Source organism: Hyperoodon ampullatus, assembly GCF_949752795.1.
Source record: "Hyperoodon ampullatus genome assembly, chromosome: 8".
NCBI classification, from domain to species: domain Eukaryota; kingdom Metazoa; phylum Chordata; class Mammalia; order Artiodactyla; family Ziphiidae; genus Hyperoodon; species Hyperoodon ampullatus.
This window is the reverse complement of record NC_136921.1, coordinates 71,189,570-71,202,950: the sequence shown is the minus strand read 5'-3', so window position 1 is coordinate 71,202,950 and position 13,381 is coordinate 71,189,570. Positions and strand designations below refer to the sequence as shown.

Here is a 13,381-nt window from a genome sequence, read left to right as displayed (position 1 = left end):
TCCAGCATTTATTGTTTGTAGAGTTTTTGGTGATGGTCATTCTGACTGGCGTGAGGTGATAGCTCATTGTAGTTTTGATTTGCATTTGTCTTATAATTGGCGATGTTGTACATCTTTTCGTGTGCCTTTTGGCCATCTGTATGTCTTCTTTGGAGAAATGTCTGTTTAGATGTGCCTATTTTTTGATTGGGTTGTTTCTTTTTTTGATATTGAGCTGTATGAGCTATTTGTATACTTTAGAGATTGATCTCTTGTAGGTCACATTGTATGCAAATATTTTCTCCCATTCTGTAGGTTGTCTTTTTGTTTATGACTTCCTTTGCTGTACAAAAGCTTTTAAGTTTAATTAGATCCCATTTGTTTATTTTTGTTTTTATTTCGATTACTCTAGGAGATGGATCCAAAAAGGTATTGCTGCGATTTATGTGTTCTGCCTATGTTTCCTCTAGGATTTTTATAGTATCCAGTTTCCCATTTAGGTCTTTAATCCATTTTGAGTTTATTTTTCTGTATGGTGTTAGAGGATGTTAACTAAATTATTAAATTCTTAATATTTGGTGGCATTGTATTTTCTGAACTATATTTGCCTTATAAAACTTACACAACAGGTTCAATAAAATAAAGTTTGTAAACTTTATGGAGCTCTGTAAAGGGCAATCCTTGTTGCCACCACCATATGACCAATTCCCTAAGTCTAGAGACAATGATGTTTTTCATCAGTTTCCTTTACATTACATAAACTTTATTAAATATTGTCAGTGGGTTTCTGAAGGTTGTAGAATTACCTTTAGAGATCTCCTTAAAGGCAGGCTCTATATTTACCTTTCTCATGTGGTTTTGGCTGGGCTTGACTATAATTCTTCTCAAAATATCCAAGAAATGTCAAGGTAGATAGTAGACTCATTATTAGCTAATTCAAACTGATGCTATAATAATCTCTTATTTTGTTCCTAGTGTGAATAATTTATTTATAACATTGATTATTAAAGTTTTGTAAGGATTATTAAGTACATAATTATAAAGTTGTTTTCTTCTGTTAGTTATGATAAGCATGCTTCAGTATTCTGTGGGTATTTGTTTTTTCTTTGCAATATCAAGAGGGAGTATGATGAGGAAGGTCATTTCAAGGTCTTTTCACTTCCCAAAGCAACCTGATGAAATCTGAGGAAGTCAGCTCTACAAATCACTTATAAACTCTTGAGTCCTAGCCTGTAAGCTGACTAAGTTAGTCTTGAAATGGTTGCCTCTGTAGCACTGCTACTCAGGGCTTCTAGGAAGACTAGGAAGATCACTAAGTAGTGGTAAGAGGGAGATGCAAAGTCAGTGATGGAACCCAAGTACCCTCTTAAGCCAACATCTTAAAATGAAAATTTTCACAAAGGTTATACATTTTACTTAACAATATAAAAACTTGGAAGTGCATAAAGTTCATTTATTTAAACAACATAAAATATAGATTACATGTATTGAATTCAGAAAAGATTTTCCTATCTTTGAAGTATCATGTATATGTGTATACTTTTTATACTTTTCAATGTATATACTTTTCATGGAAAAAGAATAACCAAAAGAAGAATAAAGGAAACACCCGTCTAAGATAAGTATTTGTATCCTTCCTGAACATGGTTAGTATTTTTTTTAATACAATTACAAGCATATTTAATTAAATAAATGAATCTGGTAGTAAACCTTGATGTGAGAGAGGGTAGTTTCTAGAGAAATTTCTTTTGCCCATTATAGGATTATTTCAATGTGAAGGATAATTTTCCACTTTGAAATTGCTTTATTTTAGTTGTATACAGATGGCAATGTAAATGGAGACACCAAAGCATCCATATTCACCATTAATTTTGCATAATGAGTATAATCATGGTCTGAGCATCAATTCTCCTCAGGTCTCTAATGATAGTTTGGAAACTTTAACTATTGAAAATTCTAGAGAGAAGTCCACAAAGCATTCTTTGTTCCTCAATTTCTAATTTTGATTCATCTTTGGGTCAATTAATAGATACGTAATTTACATCACATTTAAGAAAGATATCTGTAGAATACTCTCTGACCCTATATATGAAACTTTCTTTCTTTGGACTTTGCAATTGAAAAAAAATTAACTGATGCATCTACAAGTCATGGCGATTGCTGGCAAACACCAGAAGTTAGAAGCAGCAAAGAATGATTCTCCCTTACAGGTTTCAGAAAGAATATGCCCTTTCTGGCACCTTGATTTCAGACATCCAGCCTCAAGAATTGTGAGTCAATAAATTTCTTTTGTTTTAAGCCATCCAGTTTGTGATGGTTTGTTATAGCAGTTTGAGGAAACTAATACACTTCCTTTTATTCCTAATGCTGGTGGAAGCCTTTAAAAGTAATGGGATTAGTTTTCCAAATGTCACTGCAAATTTTTCAAATCTATTGTATCTCAATATCTGGGCCTAAAATTGTACCATCCAGTTATGCTTTCCAAAAGCATCAGAGCAATCATCTTCATAATCATTTTTCCATTTAAATGTATCTTTGTAAAGTGGTTCTTTACTATGACTAGATGATTTACTTGCTTTTATGTATACTTTATTGAGGTTAGATTGATTTCTGTCTCTGAACTGATGCACTCAAATGAGTTTAGGAGTAACTCCCAACATATGAAAGATGATAGCCAAGCCCAGTCTCAATTCCTTTTAATCTTAATATTTTTTCAGAGAAGGTAAACTTTTTCATTATATCACACAGGCATACAGTTTGTTCTGGATTTTTCTTTTTGGGAAGTGTGTCCAGAGGTATTTTATGATTCTTCAAATATCTAAAATTGAAACAACATTTAAACATTTTTTAAAGACTGTGTGAGAATTATCTAAAATATTCTACAGTAAATTAGTACTTTACTTCACACAATGAAAGAATGTGTCAATACATTCTTTTAAAAATTGTATCTTGCTTAAAATCCTAATGTATAGCTATTTCTTTAAAAATACTCTTATATCTTTACCCCTTTGAATAATTGCGAGCAGCATAGCAGCCATTCACAAAACCTTGTAGAGCAGCCCAAGTTGCAAACCAAGGACACTGTTCTATGTTACTGGGGCCTGGACCACGCCTCCTTCAGCAAGAGGCTTGGGGACTAAACGCCGTCTGCTGGCTCTGTCTCAACATAAGGTTTCCTTCCTTCTTTTATCCTTAGATAAAGAAATATTTTGCCAAAAAATATGTGTGTATTTAAAAGGCTCATATGTGTATTTGATTCAGCTTTGTTAATTATACAGGTTGTGATTTCCGTAGATTTAGTTCTGAATTTATAAAATACTTTTCCTGTTGAGTTCCTCAGGACAATATTTACTATAAAAGTTCACAGTTTGAAGAGACTCTATATGTTACTCTATGCCAGCTGCTTCACTTTCTAGATGAAGAAACTGAGGTCAGTAAAGTTACAGGGTTCACCCAATTTGCCAGAGCCTCTTAGCGAAAGAGGTCTCTCTGGACCCCAGGCTCATTGTCACTGTTCCTTCACTTGACCATACTGCCCTTTACATACCCATTTTGGCGCTTTGGGCCCTCTGGGAATCCCTTTAGGTATTTGAAATACAGTCAGTTTGAGAAATCTGTTAACAACCATCCAGAAGGACAAATTATAAGAAAATAAACATCATAATAGTTTTTCCCTCATTCTGTAAAAATAGCCCAGGAACATTTGTATTGAAATAACAAAGAAAATTGTTTAGCAATAAAAATTCAACATTTAGCAGTGATTTATTTTTTAACACCTTCTCTCTTACTATGTCACACCATCCTGATATTAGCATGGAGAATGCATAGATGGAATTGAATTCATCAATGGAGATGCCAAGCAAAGAGACTTTTGATCTCAGACAAAAGATTTTTCTGTCTTAATTGATTTCAGATTCTGTTTATAGCCTGTTAGCCCAGTGGTTTATATAGAAGAGGGTAAGGAGATGTAGGTAGCTTCTAGCTGTGTACTCTTACCTTACATGCCTACATGGTATCTATGGTCTTTTACACTTTTAATGCTCTAAAAGACTTGTTAAAAACAGGATGTGAGTGTGTATCTCAAGTTCAGTATTCCCAGTCTGTCCTCAGTATCACCTATGAAGGCTTAACTCTTTCCCCTTTCACTTCAATATAACTGTATGTAACACTCTGGTAGTTCCCTGTTTATGCTCAGCAAGTCACCTCATTCTTCCATCCCTGACCTGGTATGTGCTGATCATATCATTAGGACTATCCATTCCACTTTGCCCAGGAAAAGACCATCTCCTTAAAGTCTTAGTACATTTGTCACTTTCTTCATGTAGGGTTTTTGTAACTACTCTTACCCTGATAGCTTATCTGCACTTTATTGTAGGTATGATATCATCTGTGCATATCTTTGGAGCAGAACAGTGCTAACACAATGGGCTTTGGAAAATGACACGACCTGGGTTTGAGACCTTCCTCCACACTTCAGAAAGAATTACTGTGAGACTTTGACCAAATCTTACCTTTCTTATCTGGGAAAAGGGATAAAGATGCCTCCTGTTTTCTGGGCTATTTCAGAGGTTGAATGAGGTAATTCATCTAAACTGTAAACACAGTACTTAGCCCAAGTGACATCTCAGTATCAGTAATTATCTGTGCAAAATCCAGGCATATAATCTACATTTGATTACAGTTTGTCTCATCTTTTTGTTTTATTTTTTAAACCTCGCTGCCCCAGTAATAATGCTAGAGATATATTTTGAACACCTTTGGAAACAGTTCTAGGAGAAGAGTATGTGTCCAGTAATTACTTGCTGAATTTCAATGAAAGCAATTTCTCTTTGGAGTTCTTTAGTACACTTTATGGAAAACAGAGCAAGAGAATAAGGTAATAAGCAGGATGCACTAATATAATAAAATGTGACTGTTGTTTCTATTTTCTTTCTACTTCATTGTTAAATCCTCCCATTTTAAACTACTGGTGTTAAAGTTTATGTATGTTTAATAACTTACTCTACCTTGAAAGGTTTTAAAGGAAGTCTGCAGTTCAGGAGTCTATACTCAAATATTTTCCAAATATTTACTCATATTCTACTATTGTAATATTGAAGAATATAAATTGCAAATATAAGCCTAGTAGGAATTCCTTCCAAAAGATACCTCAAGAGATAATACTTGAATGGCAGATACTGTTTTTTATGTGACTGTGGTAGAATTCTCAGATGGCCCCAAGATTCTTGTCCCCTGGTGTACACGCCCTGTTTAACACCCTGCCCTTGAATGTTGGTGAGACTGTGACCATGACAGGAAAGTTACTTCATGATTACATTATATTACATAAGACTGTGTCTTTGCAGACTGAGAAAGATGGGCCCTCAGTCCTCCAACTTCAAGGAACTGAAATCTGCCAATAATCAGGAATCTTAGAGCCTCCAGTAAGATCACAGCTCTGACCAACACCTGCATTTCAGTCCTGTGAGACCCTGAGCAGAGAACCCAGCCACGTTGTGCCTGAATTTCTGACCTATAGCACTGTGAGTTAATAATTTTGTGTTGTTTTAAGCCACTTAATTGGTAGTAATTTGTTATACAACAGTAGGAAACTAATACAGTGACCATCAGGTTAAAGGAGATGCATGCAAAAACTAAATTATTCTCACCATGTAGAACACCTTCTCCCATGCTGTGTCTCTGTCATTTATCTATTCATTCAGTGGTTCATCCATCTATTTATTCATTGATACTTTTGAGAATGTTAAATGTTTTCAGGCTTTATCTAAACCATATAGGCCATTCATGAAACTTTGATATGCAGACATCCAAGTGAGTGCCAACATTTCTGTAAGAGTTTCCTCCACTATTCCAACCTGCTTGAACTCTGTTCTTGATGTTCTCATTGTATTGATTTTCTGTAACAAATTAGCTTTCTCTTGATGATATTCTTTCCTATGTTTTCCCCCACTGAATTATTCCTTAAACGTTTTTTATCTGAAGAACTGGCCTTCACACATATAAATTGCAAGGGAAGTAAAGTAAACTCTTATTGTGTATCTGTTGTAACGGCATCTTATCTGTAAAGGTAAACTACCCTTTCGTTTAAATTAGACATAATTTAAAAAATTCACCTCCATATTATTAGCACGACATTGGCACTGAATCAAATAATACTGAACTTTTCTAGAAGGTTTCAAGCTTAAAGAAGTCCTACTTATGTCATTCATCATTGCTGCCAACTAAGATCAATTTAGTTTGGCTTCCTCCAGAAGCTGACATTGAACAGGGATTCAAGTGCAAGTAGTTTCTATTATGTAGATGATCCCAAGAAAGACCAATAGGAGTGCAGGGAAGGCAAAGCAGCCAATAAAGGGTATATTACAAATTAGTTACACTATAGATAACCGGAGCCTTATCCTGTTGGGAAACTGGCAACCAGATGGAACAAGCCTCAGATTCAGTTCCCTGGAAGGGTGAAGGACCTGGGATAATTATACCACTTGCCCTCAGCTTTTGCTTGAGGTGTGCTTCCAGGGAGTAGAGTTGATTAATTCCCCAGGTGTGACAAGGTGAGCAAAGCAGCCTCTGGCAGAGAAAACCAGCAGGCAAAGGGACAGAGATTCTGGCCTTTTGGATGTTGGGCTGGAAACAGGTGGAAGGAGAGAAAGCCAACATTTTGGGATAACCTGCCATGTGCTTGGCAAGATAGCAATCATTTTAAATATTAGTATATTAAATATGATATAGCATATATCATAAATTATACATTTCTTCAGTAACTTTTCAGGGTTAGTATTATAATTTCTTTTTTTCAAATAAGGAATGTGACCTTCAAAATGGTTAGATAAATTCCAGGTCACTCAGTTTGCAAGTGGGAGAACCTGTCTTTGATCTGTGGTCTGTCAGGCCCCAAATCCCATGCTCTTTTCACACAGTTAACATTTTGCCTCTGGGATATTTTAAAAATTAAACTCCAAACTTTATTCAGATTTAACAGGTTTTTCCTTAAATTTCCCATATGGTTCTATGTTCATTTTTCCAGGATCCCATCCAGGAAATGTGGATCCCATCCACATTACATGTAGTCGTCGTATCTCCTTAGCCAACTCTGATAGATGCTCAGACTTTACTCTTTTTTGATGACTGACAGTTTTGAGGAGCACTAGTTAGGTATTTTGTGGAGTGTACCTCAGTTTGGGTTTGTCTAATGTTCACCTCATGGTTAGATTGGGGTTATAGATTTTTGGGGGGAAGATCACAAAAGTGAAGTGCCATTCTCCTCACATTTTATCAAGGGTGTATGGTATTAACATGACTCACAGCGTAGAACCTTGATCACTCACCCAAGGCAGCATTTGCCATGTTTCTCCACTGCAAAGTCACCACCACACCCTTCCATATTCTACTCTTAGAAAGCCAAGTCAGTAAGCACAGCCCACACACAAGCGGGAGGAGAGATAAATTCCATCTTCTGGAGGGGGACTTGTCTACATAAATTATTTGGAATTCTTCTGTATAGGAGATCTCAGAGATCAATATTAACATGTCCTAAAAACTTCAGTCTAAAACTGGGGGCCATGTCTTTATATCAGATTTATATGTAACACATTAAGATTCTCATAGTAAAAAATAAATCTAGCTCATGGACCACTTGTTTGGGCCACTGAAGGAAGAGAAGTTCTCTTTAGTGAGCACATTGTAACGTAATGATTTCCACCACCTAGAAATAGCACTTGGTCTCATCAGTGTGTAAGATGGGGATTGAACCCTGGCCACCGTGACCTAGGGAGACCACTTTGATCATTCTTTGGTGTTACAGGGACCATACAGTGCACCTCTGAATTTGCTAGCTGCTGTTTTCTTGGGGCGGTGGCGGGGTGGGGGGGAAGTGCCTCTTAAAACAAACAATTTCTGTATATCCCAGCCAAATAAGCACATTTTACTTCTTTTAAATAAAAAGAACATGGCAAAATCTGTTTAGAAAGTTAGCAGCTAGAGAGATGGAGTAGAAGTATATCTATCTGGTAGGTTTTCATTAGAAGACTAAGATTATTTACTAGAAATTGGAATGGACGGTAGGCTGTTTCCATGGTAACCCAATGAAGCCTTTTTTTCCTTTAATGGAAAGGTACCATTTCTGTACATACCACATGTAGCTTCCTGCTCAGTATTGGATCAAGTCCTTTGATAATAGAATAAAAGAAATGAACTGACAAAAAGTTCTATAGTCTGTCCCTGCTTGTGGTGAAATTACACTTGGGTACTAAATAACAAGAATAAAAAGCCCTTTTCATTTTGGCCACATTCACCATGCCATTTTTAATAACAAAAGTGCATGTGCAAGTATTTTCATGAGGTTGTATTAGAAATAGGTTACAAGCTATCCTTTGGCAACCTTTGCACTCTGAAAGATTATTGCTCCTTTTGTCCCCTCAAGTAAAAATTTCCTTGCTTGACATTTACATTCTATTAAAATCTTAGCTCCACTACTTATAAAACTTAATTTTCCACTCTCCCTAGTCCAGGCCTTCCACTCCATTTACGCTAGTGTCCTCGCTGTCCTTGCACACACTCCATTCTCTGTGCTCCCTGACAGCTTTGTGAAGCATTTTAGACCCACTCCTGTCCTTATCAGACCTTTTCTCTGAATGCCTTCTGTATAATAGTACAAATATTCTTTGTTTCAAGAATAATTGTTTTGTATTCCCATTCAGATTGAGGGTAGAGATTGTGTGCCCATTTACAAAAATGGTAATATAATAAAAAGAATCCAAGTATGATGCCAGTATAAATACTTGTCCATAGAATATTATTAATTTTATAATTAATATTATAAAATTATTGTCTCTGGGTGAACCATGTATTTGGAGTAAAAAAGGAAAGAAAAACCTGCTTCTGAGGAGGCAAACAACTCTTCCAATACTCAGTGCAGCATGAAATTCTCTTAGGGTTGCTCATGGAAAGGACTCTATGTCATGTAACAGCATCTTCCCTACTTCCTTATACACAAAAAGAAGTTTGAGTTTTAAGTGTATATTTATTTCCTCTTGGTGCCCATATATTACTGGGTATATACATATATGGTGTTCAATGAATTACTGATTAATAGATTCTTTTTTCTTTAGGTCATTACTTTTTTGTGACTGGCAGGTTGCTCAAAATTTTCACATTGTTCTATCTTCTAAAAACATTTGTTCTCTAAATTTTTTTCCCCTAAATTCAAGCTTTCTAAATTCGTGTTCCCATCACTGGACTGCAGGTTTCACAAATCATCTGGACTTATCTCTTGCCTATCTAGCAATAGAGATAAAGAATATTAACTGATGAACATCTAGTTCAACCATATCAATTTACAGATTAGAAATTGAGGGCCAGAAAGGAAAAGGGACTTCATAACACCTGTGCTATGGACTGAATGTCACCCCACCACCCCACCACCCCAATTCATATGTTGAGATATAATTCCCAGTGTGATGGTATTTGGAGGTGGTGTATTTGGGAAGTAATTAGGTTCAGATGAGGTCATGAGGGTGGGGCCCTGTGATGGGATTAGTGCCTTTATAAGCAGAAGAAGAGATCAGAGCTTGCTTGCTCTCTGTCATGTGAAGAAACAGCAAGAAGGTGGCTGTGTGCAAGCCAGAAAGAGGGCCCTCCCCAGAACATGACCATGCTGGCACCCTCAGCTAAGACTTCCAGCCTCAAGAACTGTGAGAAAATAAATGTCTGTTGTTTAATCCACCCAGTCTATGGTATTGTGTTCTAGCAGTCCAAGCAGACTAAGAGTCACAGAGGGATTTTGACACTCAGGTCCTCTGATGTTAACTTTTCACCAAAGCTGACTCAGATCAAGTATGGTGTAGTGTAGTAGGGTATATGAGTGTATAACCTAATTATGATACCTTCCTCTCAGGGTTATTGTGAGACTCAGATTATATATACATAGTTAAAACACCTGCAAATGTTTACTATAGGAGTAGTGTTCAATACAGTTTCCACCCCCATCACTGCCATAGGCTTTTGGGAAGAAGCATTCATAATATACCAATAAAGAACTTTTAAAAGATATTAATAACTAAACCAACTCATACTGCTGATATATGCTTTAATTTAGTGTAGGATGCAATTAATCCTAGAAAAATATAGAAAAAATTGTTTCATGCAAAGGAGAAATATTGGCTTACTTCCATATAAATAAAAACAATAGTTTGTAAAGATGAGGCTAGATTGTTAACTAGGAGAAATACCTAATAAAAATTAGAAAGATTTGTTCTTCATAGTTTATACAGAAAAATGATGACAATTCCATGATATCTTAGGTATAATTTTTTAATTTGATACAAAGAATGTATAATTAGGGTCATTAAAATATGGAAGATATTTTGTTATCTTGTCACTATTGTTACGTCAAGATTTCTAACAACAAGGCAAAATATATATGGGATATATAGTTATTTGGGAACAAATGAAATATTTAAAACATTTTGTTTTCAGCCATGTAAGTGTATAAGCTTGCATTTGATTAGTCTCCTCATTTCCTCAATAAAATCTTGTATATGATGACATCTTTTAAAAATTGGTGAGTTTTAAGCAAAGAATGCCTTAAAAATCTTGGTGCTATAAAAATATTATACCTGACATTTTATTTGGCTTGCAGATTTCTTTTTTTTTTTTTTTTTTTTTTGCGGTACGCAGGCCTCTCACTGTTGTGGCCTCTCCTGTTGCGGGGCACAGGCTCTGGACGCGCAGGCTCAGCGGCCATGGCTCACGGGCCCAGCCGCTCCGTGGCATGTGGGATCTTCCCGGACCGGGGCACAAACCCGTGTCCCCTGCATCGGCAGGCGGACTCTCAACCACTGTGCCACCAGGGAAGCCCAGGCTTGCAGAATTCTTAGACTTTTTTCCTTTTTCTAAACTTTCTCTTCCTTGCATTGGTTAGTCAAATATTTGAACATAAATTTCTTGTCCAGTTTTTTGTTATCTAGGCTTCGTGTGTTATCTTTTCTTTCCCCCCAAAGCAAGTTTTCATATTTGGAAGAGAAAAAACTCCTAGGTATACCCTTACTTGTTACTTTCTTCCAATACTGTAAGAATTTATTAACTAGGATAGAATTGGGAATACAGTAAGATGAAGAAAATCTTAGGTATAGCAAAGCATATAATCATAAGTGTGGGCTTCTGGTGAATATAAAAGTGGGGTAGCCAACACTGTTAACTTAGAAACTATAGACATTATTTACCTTACTTAGAAACTAATAAAGTGGCTTTTTCTACTAGAGTAAGCCAAGATATTATTTTAGCTATTACAGAGTGCTTCAAATGGTAATATTAAATAATTATTTATGTCCTCAGTAAAATTTAGGCACACACACTCTAAGGGAGAAGAGGGGATCATTTCAAAGGACCTTAATATTCTTCATATATAGTAGATTCATGCATTCAATCCATTAAATTTTTTAATATTATAAATATACTAAAATGTTGGTAGGAAGATGACTTGAGCAAGCAAGCAGCTCAGGGTAATGATTAAGACCAGAGTGTTACGACAAGAATTATGCATTAAGGGGGCTTCCCTGGTGGCGCAGTGGTTGAGAGTTCGCCTGCCGATGCAGGGGACGTGGGTTCGTGCCCCGGTCCCAGAAGATCCCACATGCCACGGAGCGGCTGGGCCCGTGAGCCATGACCGCTGAGCCTGCATGTCCGGAGCCTGTACTCCACAACGGGAGAGGCCACAATGGTGAGAGGCCCGCGTACCACACACACACACACACACAAAAAGAATTATGTATTAAGACAGGATGAAAGCATTTGAAGATAAAATAGAGAAAGGAATGAGGTTCAGAAGATTGAAAAAAATACAGAGGAGAAAGGTTCTTCAGGGACTGAATTGTTCAGTGGAGACAAACCTATCATGATGAAGTTAGCAGAAAGCTTATAGTCCATCTCTAAGTAATAGAAGCTTCAGAAGAGATAAACTGGTGGGCTGAGAGAGCTAGTAGCAAAACTGCTAGTAGCAAAACATTTTTCTTTTAGTAAGTTTTTTGGTTAACAGTCTACTCTTGTCAGTAAGAAAAGTTCTATTGATGGTGTGCAATAAGAGAAGTACATATGCCTGTGTGTGTGTGTGTGTATTTTGTAAAAATACAGTAGTAGTAAAGTTTCTGCTTTGTGAAAGTGTGTGATATTTCACTTTTCAAAGGGGTTTTCAAAATATTCTGGAAATTCCATTAATAAAATGAATACAAATTTATGTGAATTTTCCCAAAGATTTTAAAGTATTTTAATATTTAAGCTTTATAGAAATTTAAATTTAAGCTTTTTAGAGCATGGGCTGATATGATGATACACTTTAATTGATTAATCAATAGAATAAGTATTTCTTTTGTCCACTATGTGCACATACTTTGATATCACTATTTCCTTAGATGCCCTCGGAGAGACTGTTGTCCCTTCCAAGTTTGGTCCAGTGCCTTTCCTTTTCCATATAATTCTCTCCTTATCAGGAATCAGGGTAGACATTTTTATTATCTCAACACCAGAAATAATTGAACCTTTTTGAAGCTGGTTTGTTTTTATATTATTGACCCAATAAGTCATATAACCAGTGTTGTACTTACAGCTAGAAAGCTTGGAGCCAAAGTTGTGGCTTATTTAAATGAATGTAGGATTTCAGGTATTAATTTTAAACACTTTACAGTAAAATAGTAAAAGTGCTTTCTAGGTTGACTTGCATTGCCAATTTTTCCATTGCTTTTTAAAAAAGTGTCAAATGTGATAGATGTTAACTGTCATTAAGCAGAAATACATAAAATTGGACTGTACAACACTTAGAAGAAAAGATAGATCTAAGAAATAGACAATACTAGTGCTCAGTTTTTGGAAGTGTTAAGAAAACAATCTCACAATCTCTGAGGAACTCCTACAAGGGGAAAGAAAAGGATTGAACACAACAGATTTGCCATTTATTTCTATGCCAGGAAACACTCTGGCCAGGCAAAACTAGGCAGAATAAGATCATTAGTTTAAGTTCCTGCAAGTTTTCATCAACTCCAAGCTTAATACGTGTTTCTTTAATACAAAAGATAATATAATTTGTTTGAATTAAGAAAATGTTACCTGTTGATTGTTTACTCAGTTCTTGAATTAAGATTTGAAAAAGCAATTTTAAAACTTCTGTGCAGAAGTTATTGACTATTAATGGAAAAGGCCATCATCATTTAATATTTATGGATTCACTTTTAGTTATATTATACTTTAAAATTTTTATTAATATAGGATTTAGAGCTATTGACAATTTTATTTACTACTACAATTGCACTAAAATAGAATACAAAAACTCAAGTTAAAATGGAATATCCAGGGCTTCCCTGGAGGTGCAGTGGTTGAGAGTCCGCCTGCCGATGCAGGGGACACGGGTTCGTGC

The 13,381-nt window shown here is 35.9% G+C and overlaps 1 protein-coding gene across 2 annotated transcripts in view; it reads right to left on the bottom strand.

Moving 5' to 3' along the window:
* The window catches only part of GALNT13 (polypeptide N-acetylgalactosaminyltransferase 13), a gene marked incomplete at both ends in the record, with an annotated part of 492,276 nt that overhangs the window by 20,892 nt on the left and 458,003 nt on the right, over positions 1-13,381 (bottom strand). The gene's annotated exons all lie outside the window — the stretch shown is intronic.